General features: G+C 47.1%; 1 protein-coding gene across 20 annotated transcripts in view; it reads left to right on the plus strand.

The window, feature by feature from the left end:
* Positions 1-11,792: 11,792 nt before the first annotated feature.
* The window catches only part of TRERF1 (transcriptional regulating factor 1), a 196,929-nt gene continuing 182,462 nt past the window's right edge, over positions 11,793-26,259 (plus strand). For 5 of the 20 annotated variants that reach the window (XM_047733645.1, XM_047733646.1, XM_047733647.1 and 2 more), the window contains exons 1-2: positions 12,147-12,338; positions 12,762-12,843. The gene's annotated coding sequence lies outside the window, so the exon portion shown is untranslated. The other 15 variants (XM_047733630.1, XM_047733636.1, XM_047733635.1 and 12 more) reach the window with 8 other exon arrangements.

Genomic DNA, 26,259 nt, shown 5'->3' on the forward strand with positions numbered 1-26,259 from the left:
CTCTTAATGGTAGCTGTAGAAAATGGTACTTTATTTCACTTTATTCCTGTTTCACTTTTATCCCATAGTAACTGACACATAGTAACCACTCAGTGTGTTTGTTGAACAAGACTTGGAAAGAATAAATAAGTATTGATAAAATAATTAAATGTCAACAAAAAATCTGATAATATGGTGTTTTTAGAATAGAACTTGACACATAGGAAATACTCAACAAATGTTAGTTCACTCATTCAATAAATATTAGTGAGAGATCTACTATGTGTGAAGCACTGCTACAGGTGACAGGATATTGCAAGTTATAAATATTTTCGGTTATAGCTGTTAGAGCACTGAACAGCATAGACCAGAATTCCTGTCCTCATGAACTTACATTTCATTTCATTTTTTTTTAAAGATTTTTATTTATTTATTTGACAGAGAGAGATCACAAGTAGGCAGAGAGGCAGGCAGAGAGAGAGGAAGGGAAGCAGGCTCCCTGCCAAGCAGAGAGCCCGATGTGGGGCTTGATCCCAGGACCCCGGGATCATGACCTGAGCCGAAGGCAGAGGCTTAACCCACTGAGCCACCCAGGCGCCCCACATTTCATTTCATTTTAAAGTAGGCTCGATGACCAGCGTGGAGTCCAAAGCGGGGCTCAAACTCAGACTCAGATGCTTAACGGACTGAGCCACCCAGGTGCCCCAGAACTTACATTTTAACTTGAGAAGACAGATGATAGGTAAAATATATACTTTGTTAGATGGTTTAAAAAAAGGAGGGGGCAAGAGGCAGAAGCCTTAAACATATAGATATTTAACAAACTAGATTTGTAGGAGGTAAATAAACACATAAAAAGATGGTCAACATCAGTAGCCATTAAGAAAAAGCTAATTAAAGCTAGGATGAGATACCATTACACAGCTGTTAAGAATGGGAACAGAAACGATAACAAAAGCTCAACAATACAACTAGAACCCTCATTCACTGCTTTTGGGAATGTAAATGGTGCTCAGGAAAACAATTTACCTGTCTTTTATAAAGTTAAACACATACTTACCATATGACCCAGCAATCCCCCTTCTAAGTGTTTACCTTAGAGAAGTGAATCTTATGTTTACCCAAAAACCTGTACGTGAATGTTTGTATCAGCTTTATTCATAATCATAGCCAAACAGTGGAGACAACCCAAGAGTCCTTCAATGGGTGTATAAACTGTGTGCATTCATACTATTTAGCATTAAAATACTATTCAGCAATATATACTATTGCTAATATAATATAAATACTATTTAGCAACAAAAAGGAACGAACTATTAACATATGCAGTGGCATGAATGAGTCTCAAAGATATTATGTGGAGCGAAAGGAGTCAGTCTCAAAAGATTATATGCTGTGTGATTCCTTTTATATGACATTCGGGAAAAAAGCAAAGTAAAGGGGTGATGGAGAACAGATCAGTGGTGGCCAGGGGTTAGGGATGGGGGAGACTGTGTGACTCTCAACGGATAGCATGGGAGAGTTGAGGGTGGATGATGGAACTGGTTCCTGATTGCGATGATGTTTATACATAGAACTGTACGCACATACACACACATACACTTGCATATACACACATGGAGTCAAATTTACTCTGTGTTCATTAAAAAAGAAAAGAATGCCTACATTTAGTCTGGGGCCTTTTAGGTTATTGATTGATTGATTGATTGATAGTATGCTCCATGCCCAGCACAGGGGCTGTGAACTCACAACTGTGAGATCAAGACCTGAGCTGAAATTAAGAGTTGGACACTTCGGGGGCGCATGGGTGGCTCAGTGGGTTAAGCGTCTGCCTTTGGCTCAGGTCATGATCCCAGGGTCCTGGGATCAAGCCCCGCATGGGGCTCCCTGTTCAGTAGGAAGCCTGCTTCCCCTCTCCCTCCGCCTGCCACTCTGCCTACTTGTGCTCTCTCTATGTCAGATAAGTAAATAAAATCTTAAAAAAAAAAAAAAAGGAGTCGGACACTTAACCAACTGAGCCACCTGTGTGCTCCTTCATCTTTCTAAACAATGTCTAATAAGTATGTGTTACATTTATGAACTAATAACTTAAATAAGTTGTAAGAACTCAAGTCAATTGCTAACTAGAGTATCTTCCATGTAGAAATATTTTTTGGACTGTGTTTTATTTCATAGACAAGAATGGGCTTCATTCCTCTAGGTCTGTTCTCAAGTGATTGTAATTGAGTGCTTCTAAAAGAGATTTCAAACAGTGAGTACCCGAAAAAGATTTAGTGTAAACAGTTCGGTGGTTCCTCAAAAAGTTAAACATAAAATTACCATATGACCCAGCAACCCCACTTCTACGTGTAGACCCAAAAGAATCGAAAACAGTTATCCAAGGGAGTACACGCACACTCATGTTCATAGTGGTATATTCACAATTGCCAAAAGGTGGAAACACCCCAAGTGTCCATCTGCTGATAATAAACAAAATGTTATAAATCCATACAACGGAATTTTATCCAGCTATAAAAAGGAATGGAGGACTGATACACGCTACACAGATAAACCTCAAAAACGTTACACTAAGTGAACGAACCAGACAGGAAAGGTCATATATTGTATGATTCCGTTTATGTGAAATACCCACAATAGATAAATCTGGAGACAGAAGGCAGATTAGTGGTTGCCAGGAGCCAGGGGGAGGGGAGAATCGGGGATGACTGCATAATGGGTATGGGGTTTCCCCTTGGGATGATAAAAATGTTTTGCAACTAGATCGAGGTGATGGTTATACAACATTGTGAATGTATTAAATGCCACTGAATTGTACACTTTAAAATTACTGATTTTATATTCTGTGACTTTTGTCTCAATTTTGAAAAAAGATGAGGTGTGCCCCTGTAATCTTATTCACATTTGTAAGTGAAATCTTTGTCTTTCATGGAGACTGTAATGGATAAATTAAGTTCAGCCCATGTCTGAATAGTCAGGAACTCTGAGTGGAATCCAAATTAATCAGTGATATGTACTTTTTTGAACGTGATCTGGGTAGTAGAAACCGTTCAGAGGAATGGAGTAGTTGAAAGAGATACCAATTGGCATAACGAACTCCCTTTGTACGAGCTTTTCAGTGCTCCTCATATGTAAAAGGTATCTACAAATATTTAATTATATCGAAATCGTCTTTGGGAATAGATTCTTTTCAGCTGCTACTTCCCTTGAGGCTCTGGTAATTTGTGGAATTCTCTGCCTGTCAAAGGCCCTTTTTGTTGTCATGGTGCCTTGAAAGGGGAAGGAAAAGAAAGAGTAAAGAGGAGTGTGGGGGGGGGTGGTCTGCAAAATTTTACTTTGGGGCCTAGAATGTTTTGTGGGTTTTTTTTTTAAAAAGATTTTATTTATTTATTTGACAGAGAGAGAGAGAGAGACCGCACAAGTAGACAGAGAGGCAGGAAGTGGGAGAGGGAGAAGCAGGCTCTCTGCTGAGCAGGGAGCCTGATGCAGGGCTCGAACTCAGAACCCTGGGATCATGATCTGAGCCTAAGACAGACACTTAACTGACTAAGCCACCCAGGTGCCCCAAGGGGCCTGGAATGTTTCTCAAAATTTTGAAATTTCAGGTTTATCTCTTTGCTAATGACAGTTTCTTCCACCACCCAACCCAATTTTTTGAAAATTCTTAAATTGTCTTGTTTTTCTTTCGAAAGTGTATAAAAACCTGTGCATAATGCACACCAAATGACTATCCTTTAAAAATCATTACAATTTGGGGTTCAGTCAGTTAAACCTCTGACTCTTGATTTTGTTTCAGGTCATGATCTCAGGTTGTGGGATTGAGCCTGGGGCATGGAACCCAGTGTTGCATGGGGTTTGGTGCCCAGTGTGGAGTCTGGTTAGGATACTCTTCCACTCCCTCTGTCCCTCCCTCGCTTGTGTGTACACATGCTCTTTCTCTCAAATAAATAAATAAATCTTTTAAAAAAATCATCACAACTTAAAGTCCTTTACTGAAGTTCATTGTTTGTTGTATTTCCATTTTGTCTACTCTTAAACCTGATCCTGAAGATTTCAGGAAAAGTCCTGAGCTGGATATTTTCTGCCCTTTCCAGATTCACTCTTACCTTTTTCCATTGTACCCCAAGCTAATACTCACTGATTTCATCAGTGGGCTCCCAGACCCTCTGGTTTCCTGTAGGGTTCAACCAATGGGAAGCACATGCAAGAAACCAGACGGGAGGAGAGGAGAGAATCTTGGGTATCTACTCACCTGCCTCCCTCTGTACAGTGTATGGGGTGACTATTGTTCTTCTTCTACCAAAGTCCACTGCGTCTCTAGTGTGACTTTGTCCTATAGCTATGGCTACAGTCACAACTTCAGTAACAGCCCTCTCTCCACGCCAGATACTTCCTTTGTTTGCCCTTTCTGTCTTAGGGGGGGTTAAAGGCTAGTACACCACTTTGATCTTCAGGTACTATACTTCTTGCTGGTTTCCCTTAAACCTGCACGCAAGTCTGGCTACATTATTTGTGAGACCCAGTACAAAATGAAAACGCAGAACACTTTGTTAAAAAATTACTGAGAGGGGCGCCCGGGTGGCTCAGTTGGTTAAGCTGCTGCCTTCGGCTCGGGTCATGATTCCAGGGTCCTGGGATCGAGCCCCGCATTGGGCTCCCTGCTCAGCAGAGAGCCTGCTTCTCTCTCTCCCCCTCTCCCTGCCGCTCTGCTTACTTGTGCTCTCTCTCTAGCTCTCTGTCAAATAAATAAATAATTAAAAAGAAGCTTTAAAAAAAAAATTACTGAGAACTTCGAGATGGTAACCACAAAGCACTATGCTCAGTGCAAGACCCTTCTAAGCGGGGTTCTTGTGTGATCACATCCATGAAGTCTGCCCTGCCTGCATATGATTACAGCTAGTGCTTACTTTAAATACTCGTCAGTCACTTGTTGAGTGGGCTAGCCAGGATCCTTTCTTTTCTTTCTTTCTTTTTTTTTTTTTTTAAAGATTTAATTTATTTATTTGACACACAGAGAGAGATCACAAGTAGGCAGAGAGGCAGGCAGAGAGAGAGGGGGAAGCAGGCTCCCTGCTGAGCAGAGAGCCCGATGTGGGGCTCGATCCCAGGACCCTGAGATCATGACCTGAGATGAAGGCAGAGGTTTAACCCACTGAGCCACCCAGGCACCCCACGCCAGGATCCTTTCTAATGCAAGTTCTCATAGGTCCTCTCTCCCACTTAAAAAAATTGGGGTTCTATTAGGGGTTCTGGGAAAGTGGGTGTTATCGATACTTACATTTAAATTGCACAGGGATGCAATTTAAAACTTTTTAATAGATTTGCATCCTAACTAGGAAATTCAGATAATCTCGTGCTTGCCCTCACAGCCAACAAAGCCACTCATATGGGAACCATCGTGGGCCACTGCAGCCCTTGAGCACCCCCCACCATGTACTAATACCATAGTTGAAATGTGTGACTCCCAAGCGTGCCTTCTGGACAGGGGTGGGAATTTTTAGCAGTGATTTCCACCAGTTAGTCCCTTTTTATTTTTTGTATTGGATACTGAATTTACTAAATATCCTAGCTTTTCTCTTTCTTTTTTTCCCTCTTGGAAATATGACTGAAACTGAGAGCATTCTCAAAGCCTGGAACCTATTTTCTCCCTCTGGCTAGAAACTTGGCCAAGATAGCAATCTCTTAGTATTACCGCAAACACCAGTTAGACCTCCTGTCTTGAGTAAGGTCTTCTCTGTCAACACCATCCCTAACAGACTTGGCGGTTGAGGTGACTTAGGCTATCTTACCGGTTTTAAAGGTTTTAAAGTGGGAGCCCCATCAGCGCTTCCTTGCCATGATTTTTTGCTTTCATTGCTTTGGTTGTTCCAGATTTAAGGAGAAAGAAATGAGAGCTTGAGTAACAGTCCATCACCATACTGTTTCTTTGCTCTAACTTGCCATCACCACTGAGCCTCCTTTGACAGCAGCATTAGTGACATCCTTCCATCCATCACCCATCCCTAAAGCACACAGTCCACTTCTTCCATGGTCCCTTGACTTGCTCGTATTGTCTGTCAGAGCCTTCACTCCGCAGCCTCAGATAATACAGGAAGCAAAGTGATATAGGCTTCTCCTCTATTTCTTCGTACCTCCCCTTCTTCCAGCTTTTAGAAAGTTCGCAAGAGCTAACTTTAATATAAAGGAATGTATTATACAGAAGGGTTCCTTTCTTTAAACAGTTGCCAAATATATTGTCTCATCTTTTCTCTGAAATGCAAATTTTCTCTCAAAGAAGACAAACATTTATTTCAAAATGGGTCGCATGTAAAAATAATCCCAGCTGTTTGAATCCAGAGCATTAAAAATATATATATTGCTCCTAGAACAATAAACAAATGCTTGCCGGTCCTAAAAAATCTTATTTAGTTATGAGTTGGATACATTTCCATTTCTATTCAGCTCTGATCTGTTCTTGAGATAAGCAAATAACCAGAGTGGCCTCAGAAATGATGCTTTTCTTGTGGAAGGCCAACAGCATTCCTTAGACTTCCAGTCTGGACAACAGAAGGGGTGGGAGAAATCTTGCACCCAAACTGCAAACAAGGGAACTCAGGGCCCTCTGGACTGGGTAACAGCATTGGTAGAATTGAGAATTTTGCCCAATGCATCTGATTGATTCCTAATCCATTCAATTTTGAAGTGGCTCCGTGCAGACGTACATTTTAGGGGAAAATCCACCCCCAATTTCAATTTGTCTGTGCCTCTGTGCCCCATTTGTCCTGCCATTTACCTGCCTGTACATTGACCTCTGTATGGTTGAATAGGTCCTTAACAATTACCTGTTCACCTCGCCTTCTGCAGCATTCATTCTTTCCCATCTTCCCACCCCCACCACCTGCTTAGCTGCCAACAGCAGCTAAGACCTGTCCTGAATGTCTCCCGGGAACAAAACTGCCATTTTTGCATGTAAGTACTGTAAGCTAGTACTGTATTTCAATAATTTAGAAAATTTTATGATTATTAACAATTCATAGTAATTGAATGATCGTTTTAAATTTTAATGTTTTAGAATATAATCATTTTACTTTTAAATTTACTTCAAATTGATCTGAAATATTTCAATTATTCAACAGAAGTAGGGAAAATAGCATAATAAACAGCTTCAACAATTATCCATATTTTGCTAATCTCGTTTTATTTGTCTCCTGTTTTTTGGAGGAGGAGGCTGGAGTACTTGAAAATAAGTCCTAGACATACTTTTACCCCAAATCTTTCATTATGCATCTCTAATAGATAAGAACTGAAGAAAGAACCTAACCACAATGCCATTATCACACCTATAATAGCTATATCTATCACATATCTACGATATTTATATATATCACATCTATATCACATTAATAATCTCTTAACATTTCCATCAAGTCCACATTTTATTTCCCTGTCTCAAAAATCTCTCTTTAACGATTGGCTTATTCAAATCAGAACCACACAAGATTTAAACACTGCATTTGGTTTGCTAGGCATTTTGGAAGCCATTATTTACCTGCATTTGATCTTTACACTATCCCCACGAAAAGTGTACATTCCCGGTTCACAAGCGGGCAGCAAACTGGGGCCCAGAGAGCTGAAGAAACCTCCTCAAGGTCTCATTGCTGTGAGAGCCAGAGCCAAATTTTGAATTGAGGTCTGACAAAGTCTGAAGACTCCATTCTACTCCTTCCCCTTCAGGCTACCAAAAATTTTTTTCCTGTGTTGCAGAGGCAAGAGGACTGCTGGTTAGGAGAGAGGGTTTGGGCTCAACTTGGCTTGCAAATTGGAGTAAATTATGTACTGATCCTCCACTTATGTCTGCATCTGTAAAGTAAGGATAATGATGATTTGGGGCTGATTAAGTAGGATTAGGCATGTCTAGTACTTAGCACAGCGCTGGGCACATAGAAAGCACTCAATAAACCTTAGTGATTATTATTGGTGTAGAAAAGGAAAAAGAACCCGCAAAGTGTTTGCTTTTGTTGGTAGGTCAGGAAATGGTGGTTCATCACTAGTAATACAACCTGAAGGGGGTGGCTAGGGTGGGATTGGGTAGTGATTTCTGCCTGGATTAGAGAAGGGAACTCTGGACATAAAGATATAAACAGGCATCCAAGGAATTCTCTGAAGGCCTCAGCTGGAAAACAGTTAAACATGTCTTCTGAAGACTGACCTTGGTTGCTTCCACAGAGGGAAAATCGGTGGGTGTCAGACAGGGTGGGAAGGAGACTTCTCAATGTTTATTTGAATCTAGAGCCATGTGAGTGCATTTTTAAAAACCCCCTTATCGTGGGGGTACTGAGAATGGAAAGACTAGAATCTAATGATAAGAAAAATAGTCCCCTTACATTTTTTGTAGCCCTAGGAGGGTCTAGGTTATACAAGGTGGGTTTTGCACCAGTATTAGGAGTATTTCAGCCTGACTCTGATTTTTTCCCAAGATTTATTTATTTATTTGAACATGAGCTGGGGAAGGGCAGAGAGGGAAACATTCCCTGATGAGCCATTGATGGTCATTGTTCACAGGACCCTAGAATCATGACCTGAGTCCAAGGCAGACCCTCAACCAACTGAGCCACCCAGGTGCCCCAACCTTAACTCTAATTTCAAAGATCCAAGGTGATATTTTAATCTCAGGTGTCCTCCCTCTGACACTCATTCTAAGGGTCCAGAACCACAGCTCACAGAATGGGGGTTATCCACCCCGTGGACTGTCTCCAAGCACTTGCACTGTTGAGGGTTGAATTTACTGGCTAAATAACATATTTGTGTGTTATCTGTGCATTTATCAGGGCTTTTGAGTTCTTTGGGCCAGATCACTTTTGATGGTTAAGTCAGTTGTAGTCTCTGAGGACCTGATTTTCTAGGGTCCTTGGGAAGGGGGGAGGCACCTAACTCCCTCTCACAAATAATCAAGAATTTTTCTAGACACTTTTCTAAGGCCTTTACATATATTAATTCATTCAAACCTCACAACACTACACTGTAGATACCACGATTCCAATTTTATAGGCAAAGCAGCTGAATCAAGTTGCTTCAAGATCAGAGCTTGCTGGACTAACCAATAGGCAATACTACTTCTCTGTTGGTAGTGGCCCAAGGATGCAGGGGGTCTTTGAAGGTGACTCAAGCCTGATTGATTGTGTAGCAGCGATACCTTGGGTCCCAAATCCCAAATCCTTCCTTTTTTGCATCTTCTGGTTTAGGAGCCGGAAAGACCAGAGTGTGAATTTCTGCATTGACCCTGGGCCATTTACCTACTGGGTCTTTGCTTCAGGTTCCTTATCTGTCTGCCCCAAGGAGGAGTTTCAGATGGAAAGACCTCTCCTTGCCTTCCACGTTCGGGTGTGTGCTGGGGGTGGGACGTGGAAGTGATGCTTCTTCCAGGTCTCTAGAGGTGACTGGGTATTTGGAGATTTTTTCCTGGCTAACTCCCTTCCAGGAGGTCAGGCCCCAGGCAGTGATGGCGCTCAAGCTTAGCTATTCTTCCCCCGCTGGGAAAAGGGCTGTTACTGGGGCCAGCTCCAGCGGCAGCTGGATTGGAGGGAGAGGGAGGGGTGTCCTAGGGAGGGTCTTTCTCCCCCGAGGGTGTTAGAGATGAGATTGTATGCTCTGGAAGGCTTCTTGAAGGTAGCGACGACTGTCGAGTCCAATCCTAAAGGTCTAGCGGGAGTTAGTAATAAGGTTAGTGATCTCCCCTCCGCCCCCCCGCCCCATGCAGAACAAAGAAGCACCACCCGCCTTACAGTGTGGGAGGGGAGAGGCTGGGAGAGTGGGGAGGTCGGTAGAGGCGAAATCACGCAAGGGCTTCAGAGCTTGCCTTTATTCTAAGAGCAATTGGGAGGGTTTTGAAGGAGTGTGCGGAGTTTTAGAGACTCCTCTGGCCGCTAGGGAAGAATGGGTGGGAGGGGGGCAGGAGGCTATCACAGAAAGGAGTCCGATTGAAAGAGACTGAGGACCAAAGAAGGGGGGGGGGGCGGCAACCGAGCATCTGAAGCCTTTCTCAGTCCCCGAGACACTGTGCGCTGTCCCTCAGCTTTCTTTGCTTCTATGGAAGGACCTCATAAAGGGCTGGGCACCGGCCAAACACTCACTGAGCGAAAATAGCCAGAGCCACCCTCTTCTTTCGGGGGCTCTCTGGCCCAGGCGCCCCAGAATTGGTAGGGCCAGGCGGGAGAATTTACCACTGCTGAAGAAGAACCGTTACCCCTCAAAATACACACAAACCTCGGCCGCTTTTGGCAGCAGCCTCCTCCGCCCATGACCTCATGCTTTAAGCTCCCATATAGCCTTCCCCCGCCCTGTCCCCACCCAGCGCCCGAGTGGGGGTGGGGTGGGGGGACAGCAGTGAAGGTCTGGGTAGGGGAGCCCCTCATTTATGCCGCGCGAGATCTGGGGGAAGGGACGCAACGATTTCCCCTACTAGAAAAAAAAAAAGCATGGCTTAACTTTCCCTTGAGCAAAAACTACTCGCTGTCTTGTGGGCCCTTCCAGAGAGCGACACCTCGGACCCGACTCGAGGGGGGTCTGTCTAGCCTGGCCACCTTTGGTTTCCCATTCCCTCTGACCGGGAGAGAAGCCTGGAAATGGCGGGGTCCCGCGTTGGACCGACCGGCGGCTGCGCCTTCGCGGGGCCCCGGGGGCCGTCCTGCCCTCGCCCCACTGGCGCCGCCGAGGTTTGAACCCTCGGCTCGCCTTTCAGCCCGCGCCCTGCCCCCTGCTCGCAGCTGCTCCGGTTTGGGTGCAGCGGTTTCCCCCGCAGCGGAGGAGGAGGAGACAGCGCGAGGAGCGACTCGGGGCTCGGGTTTCCGCACCAATGCTGAGCAGCCCCGGGCGGCCCCCGGCGGCTGTCCCTCCTCCCCGGCACCACGTTCCACAGTCATGGCGCGCGAGGAGGGGCGAGCGCGCGCAGCCGCCGCACCCCCGCCCCCTCCCCTCCCCTCCCCTCTCGGCCCCGGCTCCTCTCCTAGGCAACCTCCCTCCCCGGCCTGCAGCGCCGCGGTGATGGAGACCCCTCCCCAGAGAGCTGAGTTTCCAGCGCCGGCTGCAGCACCCCCTCCCCGCCCCCATCGGGGCGGAGGGATGGAGCCGCGCGCTTCGCGAACCTCCAGTCCCTTCCCGGGAGCCCCAGCCCCTCTCCCAGCCCCGCCGAGCCTCGGTGCAGCGGGGGTAGGCACAGGCCATCTCTCCGCACTCCACCTAGACCCTGGCGTCTTTGCAACCCCTTAAAAATAAAAATAAATACCACCCCCCCCCCCCCCCCCCGTCGTTCAATTGCAAAGCGCGTTACAATAACCGGGACGGCTACGCAGGAAGCAATCCTGCACTGGTCCGGGTCTAAGGCGGCAGCTTCCCGACCACGCCGCCTTCTCCCGGGCCTCGATTTTCCGGTCACGCCGGAGAGTCCGCCACACCCCGGGGCTGACAGGTCCCGCACGGGGCCGCAACTCGGTCCGCGTCCCCCGCCCCATCCTCGTCCAGAGTCTCGCCAGCCTACAAAAGGTGCAACTTCACGCACATGCAGAGCACACAAATAAGGTCGGCAGCGCATCGTCGGGGAGGCTGCGAACAATGCGCTAGGCTGCCCGCGCCCGCCCGAGCGCGTCGCCCGGGGGGACAGGGGGCGCGGGTGGGGGCCGCGGCGGAGGACCCGCCGGCCGCGGCGCTGGACACCTTACTTCCTGCTTCCCCGCCCGCCGCCAGACCCAGCTCTGCGGAGGGATATCTCTCCCCTCCTCTGTCCCTCTCTCCCTTCCCCCGCCCTCCCCTTTTTTGCTTCTGCTCCCCCCCCCCCCCCCCGCCTTTCTCCTTTTGCAAGAAAATAATTTGACAGTCGATTTGCTGACAGGGGAGGAATTTGCATCCTGGATTAAAAAAAAAAGGCCGAGAGGAGCTTGGGAACGGTTGCTAGGGGTGGGTAATGGGTGAAAAAAGGGGGGGCGCCGGGGAGCGGATAAGGAGGGTTAAGGGAGGGGGCGAGGGTGGGGAGCAATGCAAAAGGTAAGGCCAGGTTACCGCGGCTCGGCCCCGAGTGGGCTGCGGCCGGGGGAGGGGCGAGAGATACATATGTATTTCTGTCTCCCTAGCACACCCCCTTCCCTCTAAGCGATGGCTGAGAGGCGGTGCATGCAGATGGGGAGTAAGTTTCCTGAAGGGGAGGGTGGATGCACGCGCGCGGCCCCGCGCTGCAAATTTCCACCGGGGAGGGAGAGTGGCTGGATGCGGAGAGTTTGGAGTTGCTTGCCGCGGAGGGCAGGAAGGGGAGCAGGGCCGGGAAAGGGGGCTGGCGGGCGCTATATCTGGGAGTAAGTTTCCAGGATCAGCAGAGCCTGCACGCTTGCACGCTAGTAAGTTTCTGGTTGGGGAGGGCGCGTGGGGGAGGAGGAGAGGGAGGGGTGCATGTATATAGAAGGGGGGAGGGGGGAGCAGATTTCCTGCGGGGAGGCTGAATGCATATGGAGAGTAGATTTCCTGAAGGGAGGGTGGAGGCGTAGACGGACGGAGTAAGTTTCTTGCTGGGGTGGTGGCGGAGGTGGTGGGTTGGTGCTTTGGGAACCCGGAGCTTCCTCCTCGGGGTGGGGGCGCATGCTGTTGGGGGTGGGGTGGGGGCGGCGCAGGGCCCTGTTCCCTGCTGGGGAAGGGGCTTGCATCTGGGGAGTATGTTTCCTGGCGGAGCGATATTTGTTTACAGGCTGAGGGCAGTACTGTAAGTGAGTAGCGCTTCGAGAAGGCGGCTCTGACATAAATTAATATTGAAATTACTCCATTAGCTCTGCTCGCCCCCCATCTCACCCCCCAAGCGGAGTCTGGTCTTGTCGGATTGCCCATGCACTTGTTGCAGAAACAGCCAAGGTAGGCAAGAAGCTTATTAAGTTTCATTTTAAAAAAAATTAGTTGGGGGATGCTCCGTGAGAAGACGGGGGAGGGGAAGGGAAAAGTCTCCCCCCCCCCCCACTTCTGTACTTTCAGTCTGTTAGCAGGGCCTTCTTTCTGCTTCCCTTCTTCCTTCGTCCCTCTGCGGGCTGTCCAGCATCCCCGCAAAGGGGGAGGGCCACGGTGGGCGCTATAATTGGCAGCCCCGGCTTAAAGGGTGGTGGTGGTGGGGCTTGCAATTGAAGCTTGTGATGTTATAAAGCCTTCATTCTTCCAGCCAAGAAACCGCAGGACCCTAGGGATGTGCCTTTGGGGGTTTTTGACATGATGCATATGTGTATGGATATGTGCCTGTAAGGCTCTTTGGGGGCTGGGTACTCCCCCAAGTTACGGCGGCCACCCAGATAAGAGAAATGTGTAAGGGGGTAAGCCTGCCCCCTTCACTCCCTAACTTCAGTTTAGGAGACTGGGAAGTTACTGCTGGTGGGCTGAAGAAATAGACATTTAAGAATAACACAAAACCACCCATTCACTGGCGGAGGCCGAGAGCACCTGGCGGGCAGCCTCTGGCCAGCACTGGGCTGGAGCATGTGCGCCTGCCACCCTTAGGTTAAAGAAAATGACTTCTGGTTCCTCCGAGTACCTTCGGCTGGTCTGTTACAGCCTGCTTTGTGGAAACTCTTCCCCAAGACGAGACGTGGCTTTGGCAAAGGAAGCGTTGAAGCCGGTGGCTCACAGCGTGGCCTGGGCTGTCTGGTGAAGTCCGTGGAGGTGATGCTTGGGAATGAAGAAGCCAGGGATGACTGAAGAGTTCTTTAAAAAAAAAAATGCCTCCCCAAAGCCACCTGGGTTCCCCTTTTAGCAGGCCGTGGCGGAGAGCCTTAAGAGAGGAGTTTTAAGTTGTCCCAGTTGGTACCAATCTTCGGCATCATTTATGTTTCAAGAAAGCAATCTGATGATAGAAAATGTGGTTTTGATGCCCACTGTCAGAATAATAAGCGGGACTCCAAGCTTAACCAGTTAACCAGCAGTCTTTGCTTCTCCCAGCCTCTCTCGTCCTGGTCTTCAGCCTGCTGGTTTCTGCAGATGAGTTGTAGGATTTGGCTATCAGGGACCCTGATGATACTGGGAGTTTTAACTTTGCCAGTATAATTTTAACTCCAGAGACTCAAACCCAGACGTGTTTCTTAGGGTCAGGTAGTAAACCCTACATGTGTGGTTAACTAAAGTTGGTTAAGCTTTGTGCAATTCTGTGGATGAGCTCAATTCTAGGAGAGGAAAAAGTGGGTTTTAAAAAAAGATCTCTCTACGTGTTACTGATGGACGGTACTTTTCTTCTTTCCTTCCTGTCATCAGATTTCCAGATTGAGAATTTGATTTTTGGCCAGTTGAGAGTTGAGTTCATTGGGAATTAAATATTATTGCACTTATCAAATATTCCTAACTAGGCATTAGTTAAGCAAATTCACTATTATTTTTCCCTGCTGAGAATCTTAGTCTGGATGGTGTATATGCTGGGAGGGTAAACAAAATCTTTATATGTGTTTACCCCAGGGTAGTAGAATTATTTACGTGTCTATCCGAGAAGCCAAGAGCAGTCTTTCAGTCTTTTTTTTTTTTCTTATATTTATGAGATTTATTTTATTGTCTTGCTTTGGCCATTAATCAAGTCACAGTAGCTTTTTTTTTTCTCTCTTGCCGAGAATGTTCTTGTGGTAATAAAGGTTTGAAGGCCCATGAATCATAATTCATTCTTTTTAAAATATTGTGGTGATTGTCAGGATTTGATTTATAGGAATTGATACCAGGAGTGACACACCTCTTGGGGCCCCGCCCTTTTAGGCATGTCCATTTTTGCCAAAGGATTGTTGAGAAGCCAGCTTGACATCTTAAAAAAAAGAGCATTTCCCTTCTGCTTTATGGGCATTGAGAATATTAATTCTGCAGGTTCCATGGTGAACATGGGTCTCTTCACAGCTTGGTAAGCCGGCTTCCACCTAGCAGGCATGTGTTAATATCACATAGCATTTATGTGAGCTTGCTGTGAAAACAGTTGTTCTATGAACTGTGTGAAAAGTATTCAGTTTTGCCTCCTTTAACTGGCTTGGGCCTGTGGTTTTTGGTAAAGTAGGAGCTTTCGTAGTAAAAGGGGACTGCTGCTTATATAATAAAATGTGTGGTCACAAAGACAAAGCTTACTCAGAATATTCTTTTTCCTCTGATAGGTTGGTCATAATAATCAAACGCATTGATTTTTTTTTTTTTTTTGAAAGTTTAAGGGTTCTCCATCAAGTCTGTTAATCAGAAAGTGTTACCATTGTCTTGCATTGGAGAATTGGCTCAGTTCACAGTATTTGTAAAGTGACAAAGAACTTTTAAGGTGATTTGATTCTCAAAGCAGGGAGTAAATGTCACCTAGGAGAAAAGTTGGGAAGGTACCAGTTTTTAGCCATTTCTGGGTTTTGGGGTTTTTTTTTAATCTTAAAAATACGTATTTGACCCATGAGTTTCTCCCATTTCTGAAATTCTGTGACTTGGGTCTTGTGGAGTGAGGTCTCAAGAGGTCTCAACAGGCTCTTCCTGGGCCAACGGCCAAATTGCTTCATGGACTAGGACAAGTTGATTAACTTCCGTTTTTGTCTTCTCATGGAGAGAGTGGATTTGTACCTTGGCATTCCAAAAAGGACTCTTGAGTAGCTAGCTGGTAATCTTGACCGTAGAATACAAGGAAATACTTAACGAAAGTCTGCCACTATCTTGGGGAAAAAAAGTAGATGGTTGTTTCCCAATTACATGTGCTAATAGAGCTTGGGGGCACATAACCCCAGGCACCCAAAATAATTTCAGTTAATCTTGAAAGTTTCCCCTCCAGCCAGCTGGCTTACCTGCTAATTATGCTTGGTCAAGACTAAGGTTAATTGGGCTGTTATTCCCACGCCGCAGGAGGAGGTAGTCTTGGGGGAGGAGGCCGAGTGTGGCTTTACCCACTTTCTGTGGAGAATTCACATACAGGTAATTGGGATTTGGTCGTATGTTTGTGATAGAGTTCATAATAGTAATGTCGTATTCCTGTCATTTCTGGGATATCCTGTATTTCACCTTGGGCGTCTTTTTGGGGGAAAGCTCTAGATGTTTATATTGACTTTGAACATTGACATAAAAAGTGAGGATCCAGACAAGAGGCTCAGACCCCAGCCAGTACGAATGGATGTTGGTTGTTCTGCTCTAAAAGCAGTTGAATTCAGCTTATTTTATTTATGACCTCATAAAACAGTGTGATTTAGGGAGAAGGGAGGATTAGAATCAGCTGGGATCTTGTGGATTAATAATATTTCTGAATTTGCATGTTGGAGGGGAACCACAGAAATAAAGGGGAAAGTAAAACATAGTTGATTTCTTTTGTGGGGAGAAGGAGACAGAGGAGTAGCTGGCGACCAAGTTATTGGCGCTTGTCACCACGGGTCCTGTGGCATTTTAAGGAATAATATAGTCCTGGTAACACTAAGTTTGATCCCATGGCTTCTTACTAAATCTTTTCTTCTGGGTTAAAGAAACTGCGTAACAAAAAGACCGTGTGATATTTTCTAAGAATTTTTAAGTACTCATGGTACCTGCTTATAAGATCTTCTGGTTAATTTGCGTTTACTGAGCAAGAGGATGGTTTTTTGGTTTTCCTGGTCAAAGACAACAAGCTGGGATGGGTGGGATATGCTGAGTTATTGGGCTGTTGGTGCAACAATACTAAACATTTTCTGTTGTTGTTAGAGAGAAAGGGGGGAAGAGAACCCATGTGCCCTAATGGCAGTGATAACTCTGGGCTCCTAGAAGGTAACAATTATTTTCATGCCATAATTGGATCTACTTTATTCACTGGTATGTTCAGCAGCTACTTTACTGAGTACCTACTATTCTAGGCACTGTCTTAAGGCTCTGGGACTATGATGATAATTAAAATAGACATATTTTACTCCCTCTCCCCTTCCCCCCACCCCAGCCTCTAGCTTACCATTCAGAGGGGTGGTAGACACGTACAGAAATATATATTGCAAAATGTGAGAAATGATGAAACCACAGGGAACAGTGACCTGGCCTTACGCAGCTAGAGTAGCCTAAAAAGGTGCTCTGAGGTTTGGAAGAGAGCACCAGGAGGAGAGCCTGTGTGGAAGGACTTGGGTGGGGGGGTGCTGTATAAGAAGGGCACAGGCAGACAAGAGGGACCGAGAGAGGGCAGCATGAGGTGAATGTACAGGACTTTGGAGGCCTCTGAAAAGGTTGGGTTTCATTTGAAGTGCAGCGAGAAACCACTGAAAGTTTCCAGTGGGAAGTGGCACTCCCAACTTCTGATAAAGGGGCTTGCAGTGGTGGAAGTGGGCAGGTGTGCAGTTGGAGAGCAGGCCTGGTGGAAGATGATGGGCAGTGGAGGGAGCAGGTGCATGTGAGATGCACTTTGGAGGTATCAGGAAGTGCGTACCTTTGGAGGTATTTCCGTTTGGGTTTGATGGTAGCTGGTGAGAAAGAGTTGAGGATAGCTCTGAGGGTTCTGACTTGAGCAGTTGGGTACATGGCTGGTGCTCTTTGCCCAGATGGGGAAGATTGGGAGAAGGAGGGGAGTGGAATCAATCTATTTTTGTTTGGGTCCCGCTAAGTTTGAAGCTCTTGTTAGACTCAAGGTGGAGAGGTCAGGAAGGCAGTCTGACAGCGGTGTCCAGCACTAGAGGAGTGGCCAGGCAAGAGATAAAAATGAGCCATTGGCCAGGGAGCTGGTATTTAAATCTAGGAGACTGGATGGGATGCCCTAAGGAGCCTATAGAGAGGAGAGGCGCTGTGTGTGTGTGTGTGGGGGGGTGTTGGTGTGTTGGTGGGGAGGGGGTGGTGGTTAAATGTTTCATGAGGTTGATAAGGCCTGAAAAGTCACCACTGGATTATTTGCAAAATGGAAGCCACTGGGGACTTTCCAAAGAACAGCTTCCCTGGAATGCAATGGATGGGGTGGGGGCAAGATTGGAGGGGTTGGGGGGGGTCTAGGAGGTGGAACTGGTCACAGCATGTGTGGACAACTTTTTGGCAAAGTTTGTGCAAGAGAGGGCAGAGATACGGAGTGGGAGCAGGAAGGACCTGTGCAGAATGGAAGGGTATTTTGGGTGCTGGTATTACCTTGGTGTATGGACAGGAAAGATCCTGGAGAGGGAGGGATTGAGGAGAGCAGCTGGTGGGTAGGGTCAGCTGACTAAAGCCCTTGAGAAGGTTTCTGGAAGATGTGGCCTTTTCCTCAGGGGCGGGGGAGGGGGTGTGTGTGGGTGTGGAGGGCCTTAGGTCCTGGACCAAGGGAAAACCTGAGAAGACAGGTGCAGATGAGCAGAAGGTGGGGAAGCTGCTCCAGGCTGCGTCTGCACCCTCCTAGGGAAAGGGTTTGGGCTCAGGACCTGACACCAGCCAGAGACTTCTAAGGGTTAAGACTGCATCAGAAAATTGTACTGCATTTTTCTCAACATTTGACTGCATTACTGAGCAGTACAGAGGCGAGAGCAAATTCTTTTCACTTGAGGAAGAGTCTTCAGTTAAAGTAATTTGGGCCTCACATTAGATTTATTTGAATACTATCATTGGAAAAAAAAAATCTGTGATTTTCAGCCCTATTCAAAAGTTGGTGGGCACTGTGGCATAGGTTTGGAGCAAGAGGCTCCAAAAAAGAAAAAAAAAAAAGAGCCCTCTCCTCTGGGCAGCCTTTCAGGAGCACACGCCACAGACTGCCAGCCTGGGTGGCCCCCAGCGAGGGGTCTGCATGGGGATTGGAGGGTGAAGAGGGCGGCTGAAGGTCTAGGTTGGAGTCCAGCACCCTCATGGTCTCCTGGCTCTGGCCAAGGGGGCCTCCCAGCCTGTCTGGGCATCTGTAAAGGGCGGGTGATACCATCTGTCGCCTCTCCCCTCCACTTGTGAGGATGCCATCAGATAATGTACGGAAAGTGCTATGTAAACTGTAAGAGGCATCGCGCGCCGAGAGCAGCGAGGTGAATTAATCTTCAGCCAGATCTCCTTTTCAGATATAAAACCTGACAACCACTGAAACGCTTCCCTTAACTTCCCAGAGCCTCTGCCCACACCCCTGTTCACCAAGCCCTCTCTCACTCTTGTTCCCGCCTCCTAGCCACTTTCTCCTTGGGGGTTTCGGGTCCTCAGGGATCTTTGTATAGAAAGTGCTACAGGAAGGCTGGCATCCGAGCTCAGGCGGTGACATGCTAGGCGGTCTAGGTTCAGACTCTGATCCCGGATTGAAACTTGGAGACCTGCCCAGCCGAGGCGACAGACACACTTGGCTTGTGCACTGGGTGCAGGGGAGCCTTGAGCCTCCACAGGAAACCGGGCTGGGGTCCGAGGGTCCTGGCAGGTCTTCATTTGCATTCAGCTTTTGTTTTGCAAATGAGGCCTGTTCTGTAAAGCAGTCTACCTAAAAAAAAAAAAAAACAAAAAACCAAAAAAAAAACAAAAAAAACAAACAAACACCAAACAACAAAAACCAGCCCTGGGCCCTTTCTCATACTGTCATGCTGCAAAAGTCATTTCTAGTTTTAAGAAATACCTTGTGCTTTTCCCTCATCAGACCACTCGCCTCCGGGCTAGAGGGGGAAACTTTATTTGTTTATTTCTGAATTAATTTTTATGATGGGAAAACTTGAAAATGCAACAAAAGCAGACAGGCTAGTGTAATGAGCTCCCTTGTATCTGTCACCCAGATGCAGCTGTTACTGAGATTTTGCTCACCTGTGTGTAAGAGGACTCCTTGTAATTGTATAATAAATACAAGTTGTCAGTTTTGAGAGATCAGTGGAACTGATACCAATTTGGTTTCATAAAGGGGAATATAATCAACGAAAAATCAGAGAGAGAGGAAATGGATGCCATCATTGAAATAACTGGTGTTTACCTAGTTTGTTGCTGGTCCAAAGCCTCTCTGACGACAGAAGCAACAACCAGAGGAGGTTGGTATCCTCATCTGACAGCAGAAGAAAGTGAGGCTCAAGAAGGAGAATCGAAAAAAATATATAAATAAGTGATTAACCCAGAGTCCCATGTCCAGCCAGCATCCTGGTTTAAGGCCAGAAGTTGAATGGTCTCCAGATGTTGTGCGCCCTCAAACAGATAATGCTATGCAGTATTAAGGATATGGTACTGAGTAGATGTAGAGATCATGGAAACCAAGACCATCATCTGGGAACTTTGGGCTTCTAAGTCCCAGTCACCTTAGTTGGAAAGACTCAGATGATTTAAACATGTTTCCGACATTACATTTTTAAAAAACGTGAATTGTCTGGCTCGTTCTGGCGCACACAGCTCAAAGGCTGCCTCATAATTAAAGCCAAAACTTGACTTTAACAAATTGCATGGCAATTTCTCCATCAGCCTCCTACCCTTAGCCCTGTCCTTTTTGTGGGGCTCCTAAGTGGAGGGACCTGGACAAGCCATGGTGGTTTCTAGATGGCCTGGCCTTTAGTTTCCAGTAGTTTGCTATTTGCTACCTTGGAAAGCTTCCTGGGGGCCCCTTGTGTGTGGGGGGGGTGTCTTTGTCATAACGGGGACAGTTCTGAGGGCCTCTCCCCTCGTCTTGGGAAACCACCTCCAATCTAACTTCTTTGAAAGTTGTTTTAAAAAGGGAAAGGGGAAAAAAAAAGTTGGAGTTGATGCCCAAGGCGTTTGAATAGGGGGTGTCATTCGAGTTCCCTCTGATGTCATCACAATGGGATATATCAAACTCCCTTAAAATTCAACTCAAGGATACCAGTAATGAGGCTGATTCTCAAGTACCAGGGCTTGTTCACTTTTTGTTCTTAATTGGGTGAACACATGTGAGCTGGGGTGTTATGGGGAGCCACAGTAGGTAAGGACATTTAGAGGCCTATCTTCTTTTGAAGAGTCTGAGCTGCTTTAGAAACCAGTATGGAATTCAAACAATTTCAGTGTGCATACGCTCATTCATTCCTTCACTCTCTCTCCAGAGCCCGGTGTGCCCCCATGTGCCTGGTCACTGGCTGGTGCTGTGGGCTGGGCTGGGCTGTTAGGATGCTGTTGTCGTAATATCTGCCCCCCCCCCCCCCCCCCCGCCCCTGTGTCTTTTACCCCTTCCTTGCTGCCCCAGGGAGGGCAGAACTGGGTCAGCACTCACTGTTGTACCCCTGGCACCTGGCACTAGTTGGTGCAGTATAAATGCTTATATATTTAAGAATCAACTGGGGTTTTTTTTGGCTTTTTTGTTTGTTTCACCTCTGGCTCCCCGGCCTCCTCCCCCCACCCCGCCCTCTACTGGTTCTCCCTGGAGGGAGAAATCCAGGCCTCTCTGCCACCAGGGTCAGCTCTAGCAGCCCCTGAAGGAGACCAGGCTAGAGAATGTTTCCTTCCCCCTTGCCTCTCGCGGTCTGGCAGCCTTTAGCTGGGGTGCTTTAACTGAGCTCTCAAATTCAAGTGCAGCCCCATCCCCCATGCCTTTTAATAAGTGACATTTTGTTAAATCAGTTATTCAAGGCCTTATCTATATTTCTGTCTGTGCTGGCTTAGTCAAAATAGGAAAGAGAGTGAATATTAGATTTCTTTCCCTGCCCCCCTTCCCCCTTCCCTTGGAGCAACTCTACATAAGATTTCTGATGGTGGGGGGGTGATATGTCCTTGAAGAAGTAAATGCTGCATGCAGAAAAAATGTGGAGGGCTTTGACTTGTAGCGAATGCTGTTTTTCAGCAGCTGTGATTTTTCCATTTTTCTTTTTCTTTCTGTTTTGATTAGTGGAACTCATTGTGCTCCAGGGTTGGGATTGTGTTGGGGGAGGGCGCGGAGGGAACAACATTTACTGGGCGAGCTGGAGTTGGGGAGGAGGAAGGAGAGAAGGGATTTATTGAAAATATATGTCTACTTCTGCTATGATAAAGCGGCAGGCATGTAAAAATGCAACGGGGAAATCATTATTGTAAAATGTAGGCAGAGCTCCGTTTTCTCATTAACAGAGCTTAGCTCGCATGGAGGAGGGGGCGGCCAGGCTGCCTTGAGAGTTGGGGTATTCAATAATAGCAGACACTCGGGGATTGTCTCCAACCCCCCCTGCTCACCCCCTTCGGCTGCCTTCTCCTTTCTTTCTCCAATCAGTTTGTAACCTTTTTAAAGCTGCTTGTTGGATTTCATGGTCTCCATTGTCACTCCGTGCCACCCCAAAATGCTGTAAGGACTGTTTAATTTTTAAAGTTGGAGGGAATTAAAATAAATTTTCTCTTGGGAACTCAGGGAGAATTTTGGCAACACACTGTGAGTCGGAGATTGGATTGTATCCCTTGCATCCCAGAGAGCACCAAGAAGAGCCTTATTTAGGGGCTCAGGAATTTGCATATGCTGTGGGGTATCCAAATGAGGGTTTCAGATGGCTTTAGGGGTAGTTGCTACTGTTGACTGAGAGCTTAGTGTGTGTCCCTGGCCCTGTGCAGGTGTGCTAGTCACTTCAGTCTTCCAGCATTTGTAGGAGGCAGATGGGTGCCCACTTTACACTTTACATTTGAGGAAACTGGGGCTTAAGGGTGCTGAGTTGTCAAGCTGGTCTCCAGACCCAGGGCTAACCCCCAAAGACTGCCTGGGCACCTTCCCCGTACGGTTATCTAGATTCTAGGAACCTGGACTACCCCAAGGCCTGCCATTGACTGTGAAGGGTAGAGTGCTCAGGATGTTCACGAGAACGTTTGCCGAGCCCCTGGACAGAGCTAAGATCAAGGTTAGTGGCTCACATCTTTGTTAGAAGAAGTGAGCGAGCGCCCTGTTCCTCATCCTGCCAGGCTACAGGGACCGTCAGTGCTGACACCTTGATCCTCAAGTATGTTTGAGTGCTTCTCATGTGCCCAGACTGTACCAGTGGCTGGAAGTACCAGGACCAGTAGGAGAAGGAGCTCAGAGTCTGGTAGGGACAAGTCAGGAGAACATATAAACCCGGCACACAGAGAGACCTGCTTAGAAAAAGATCACACTGCAGAAGCAGTCAGTGGGAGAGACGGTGTGGAAGAGCCAGGGAAGTCTTCAGAGAGGTGGTACATGGGTGGGGTTGTGTGGGTTCAGTGGGGGCTTGCTGGGTAGGCAAGGGGGGAGGGACTAGCAGATAGCATGGCGAGTATAGGAAGCTACATAGAATCTGGCTTTACTGAAACATCACTTCAAAGCTTACCCTTCTGGGGCGCCTGGGTGGCTCAGTTGGTTGAGCGTCTGACTCTTGATTTCAGCTCAGGTCGTGATCTTAGGGTCGTGAGATCGAGCCCAGTGTTGAGCTCAGCGCGGAGCCTACTTAAGATTCTTTTCCTCTCCCTTTGCTCCCCCTTTATCCCCTGCCTCAAGCTCTCTCTCTGTCTAGGAAATAAAAAGCTGACTCATCTAATGTTATCTTCCATCACCTTCAGTTTAATGCTCTAGAACTGTGCCATCCAATATGGTAGCCATTAGCCATGCATGGCCATTTTTAAAAAAAATTTTATTTATTTATTTGACAGAGAGAGAGATCACAAGTAGGCAGATCTATAGGCGGGGTGGGGGGGCAGGCTTCCCACTGAGCATGGAGCCTGATGCAGGGCTCAATCCCAGGACCCCGAGATCCTGACCTGAGCCAAAGGCAGAGGCTTAACCCACTGAGCCACCCAGGTGCCCCATGCATGGCCATTTAAGTTTAATTAAAAATTAAATAAAATAAAAAATTCGGTTTCCCCCGTGCCACTAGCCCCACGTCAAGTGCTCATTAGCTACATGTGGCTGGTGGCTGCCATATTGGAGAGCATGCATACAGAACATTTCCATTAGAGCAGACAATTGTGTAAGGTAGCACTGCTCATGAACTTTGCCCTGAGGCTTCTTCTGCAAGCAATGTTTTCCTTCTTTATCCCTTACCTAGCTCATTCCTATTTTCTCCAGAGGCCTTCCCTGTGCACCCCAGGGTGGGTCGCCATCCCACTGTCCACTTGGATTGCAGTGATCCCTTTCTGTGTCTGTCTGCCTACGAGGACTTTCAGCTTCTAAAGGGCATGAGCTAGGTCGTGTTCATTTTTGTGCCACATCTTGTATATCGTTGTGTTCCCAGCAACCAGTCAGGGCCCAGCACATACGAAGTTCCCAGTCATAATTGCAGGTGATGAGGTTGGAGAGGTGAGAAGGGATTGGGCTGGGCGGACCTGATACCATGATAGGAAGCTTAGACTTGACGTTATAGGCAAACCCTTCATTGAAGGGTTTGAAGTGAGGAGAGGTGTGTGGGGAAAGTGGACAAGTCAGATTTCTGTATTAGAAAGGTCAGTCAGTGGCGCCTGGGTGGCTCAGTGGGTTAAGCCTCTGCTCAGGTCATGATCTCAGGGTCCTGGGATGGAGCCCTGCATCGGGCTCTCTGCTCAGCAGGGAGCCTGCTTCCTTCTCTCTCTCTGCCTGCCTCTCTGCCTCCTTGTGATCTCTCTCTGTCAAATAAATAAATAAAATCCTTAAAAAAAAAAAAAAAGAAAATAACTGCTGGTCAAAGGTATGGAGGACAGGCTGGAGGGGCCGAGGTTGTAGACTGAGATGAGGTAAGAAAGTATTGAGAGGACAGGAGCCAGAAGGGAGAGATCTAAACTCCTTAGCTATGCTAGCGAGTTTGAGGAGTAACGTCACCTTCTTGCCAAGTCAGGGTTTCCTACCATTTCTGTCTCCATTTTGGATGTTCCTGTTTGTTTCTAAGGGAAGCTGCAGAAAGCATCCCCTTCCACTTCTTCTGGGTACCCTCAACCTCTTTCTTCTTCTTCTTCTTCTTCTTTTTTTTTTTAAGATTTTATTTCTTTGAGAGAGAGACAGTGAGAGAAAGCATGAGAGGGGAGGTCAGAGAGCGAAGCAGACTCCCCTTAGAGCTGGGAGCCCAATGTGGGACTCCATCCCGGGATTCTGGGATCATGACCTGAGCTGAAGGCAGTTGGTTAACCAACTAAGCCACCCAGGTGCCCAACCTCTTTCTTCTTAGGGGGCTCCAGCCTTGGTCTCTACTTTTGTAGATGGGCTCCCCACCCCCTTGCCCTCTCACCCTCACCCTGATGGTTGCTCACCCCTCAGGGTGTACTTTACTCAGTACGGCTCCATGTCTGACCTCTTGTAGTAAATCTGATGCTCAGAGCGCAGAGGCTGGGGTTTTAGCCTTCTGTCTTTTTCAGCCCATGATGGATTCTCCTTGGAGGACACTTTTGGGGGCCTAAATTTAAGAAGCTTGTAGAGAGTTTTGCAAAGGAGTCTGGAAAGTAACTGAGATCAATCTAGGCTCTTTGAGTGGAAAGGAACCAGGATAGCAGAATTAGAGAAACATTAAGAGGATTATTTTCTTTAGGAAGGTGAGGTAAGGTGCTCTTCTGGACATGGTGACCTCACACTGTATGTTTGGGGATAGGATGCATTTCAGAATGTGACAGCTACCTCCTAAGTGCAGATACATGCCATCATTTTATATATAGGACCTCATTAAAGCCTCACAGCAACTCAATGGAGAAGGCATTGTTATCCTTACTAAACAAGGGAGACAAGTGGGGGGACAAAGGGATGAACAGACTTGCTCAAGGTCTCGTGGTTAGCAGGGATTCAAACCCAGGAATCCAGACCTGTGTGACTGTAAAAGCAGATGCTATTCCCCTTTCCTCCTCCTGCCTCCCACTTAGCCTTACCAGACAGTGTGGCCTGAGTTCAGTTCAGAATGTGGCCGGGATAATACGGAGAAGGGACACCACACTGACCCTCGTGGGGTACTCCTGGATAGCGGTGTAACTCTCTGAGCCTCATTTCTCTTTTTCTCAGTACTTTTGCTTTCCTGGTTGAAAAGGCTTATTTTAAGAATCAAAGGAGAGAAAGGATGCACAAGTGCTTTGACAAATACAAAGCCATATACTTTACTCTTCTGCAGAATTGTTTTGTGAAGGAGCGAAGCACTGAGATGGTTGGGTCCCAGGGCTGTATCTGGGTTTTGGGCACAAATGTGTGTGTGTGTGTGTGTGCGCGCGCGTGTGCGCGCGCGCCTCGTCCCACAGATCTCCCTTGTCTCCTTCGGGAGACTTTGGTTTATCTCCCAAACTTTGCAGTCACCACGATTTGGGGGAATGGTTGGTGGCTGGACACAAGGTAGGTGGAACCTTGACCAGAGCTGGAGTGCTCTGCATGACCTTGGGAAAGTCACTTCACCTTCCTAAAGCTCCATTTCCTGAGATGGTCACATCTACTCGGAGGGGTCATTGGGAAGATTAATGGCAGAATATGTGTATGAAACAGCACCTTGTCAGCCAGAGAGTGACGTGTATATGTGCAATGGAGGTCATGGGCAACATGGTCGGTTGAGCACACTCTCAGCCCATCCCCTTTCCTGGTCAGAATGTATGGCTCATATTTATCCA

This window comes from Lutra lutra, chromosome 6 (genome assembly GCF_902655055.1).
Source record: "Lutra lutra chromosome 6, mLutLut1.2, whole genome shotgun sequence".
NCBI classification, from domain to species: domain Eukaryota; kingdom Metazoa; phylum Chordata; class Mammalia; order Carnivora; family Mustelidae; genus Lutra; species Lutra lutra.